Source organism: Limulus polyphemus, unplaced genomic scaffold (assembly GCF_000517525.1).
Source record: "Limulus polyphemus unplaced genomic scaffold, Limulus_polyphemus-2.1.2 Scaffold3284, whole genome shotgun sequence".
Lineage (NCBI taxonomy): Eukaryota > Metazoa > Arthropoda > Merostomata > Xiphosura > Limulidae > Limulus > Limulus polyphemus.
Window position 1 is genome coordinate 113,558 of NW_013668894.1, and position 1,048 is coordinate 114,605.

Sequence of the window (1,048 nt, forward strand, 5' to 3'; positions counted from 1 at the left end):
AGAGCGACTGTTGAAATGAAGTGTATCGAAACCAGTTTTATTTAAGAAAGGACTTGTGTCGCGAAAGTTTCGTCGGAACGAATTTACGGAAAATTAACTAACGAACGGAGACGTAACAAATTGGTGTCAGAGAGTGGGACAAGAAAAAAAAATGGAAACGAGAAGTGGCAAATCAAACTACAGCTTAGCAGATTTGATGGCAGCAATACAAGAACGGCAAAAGAAACAAGAAGAACGAGAAGAGAAACAAGAAGAGAAATTACAGCAGTTCTTGGAGGAAAAAGAAAAGAAACAAGAAGAAAAATTACAGAAGTGGCAAGAAAGCCTACAACAATGGCAGCTCGAACAGCAAAATAAACAAGAGAGACTACTGCAGTGGTTGGAGGAGAAAGAAAAGAAACAAGAAGAGAGACTACAGCAGTGGTTGGAGGAGAAAGAAAATAAACAAGAAGAGAAGTTACAGCAGTTGTTAGAAGAGAAAGAAAATAAACATGAAGAGAATTTACAGCAGTTGTTGGAGGAAAAAGAAAAGAAACAAGAAGAGAGACTACAGCAGCGGCAACTGGAACAAGAAAGGAAACAAGAAGTACAAACGGAAAACATTAGTAAAGTTAAAAGCGAATTAGATACATTAAAGGATGATCGTTTGTCTTTTACACAAGGAGGATACATCAACCATCGACTTAATCAGCCCAGACAATGGCAAGCCCCTTCCAGACCCCGCAGCTAAACCCTAATGCAGACATCTTCAGTCCTGTTAGAAGTCACATCCCAGATATGAATGTCAGTAATAGGAATGATTCAGTAAGAAGGAAGCCACAGGAATACGATGGGAAAGCACCGTGGGAAGCATATAGAACACAATTTGAGCTACTGGCAGAAATGAATGGATGGACAAAGGAGCAGAAAGCAGTATATCTGGCAACGAGCTTGAAGGGACAACCTCTGGAAATACTTGGACAGTTGTCAACAGATGATAGGCACAACTATAGAGCACTGGTGTCGGCTCTAGAACACAGGTACAAAACCCAAAATCAGGCAGAAGTCT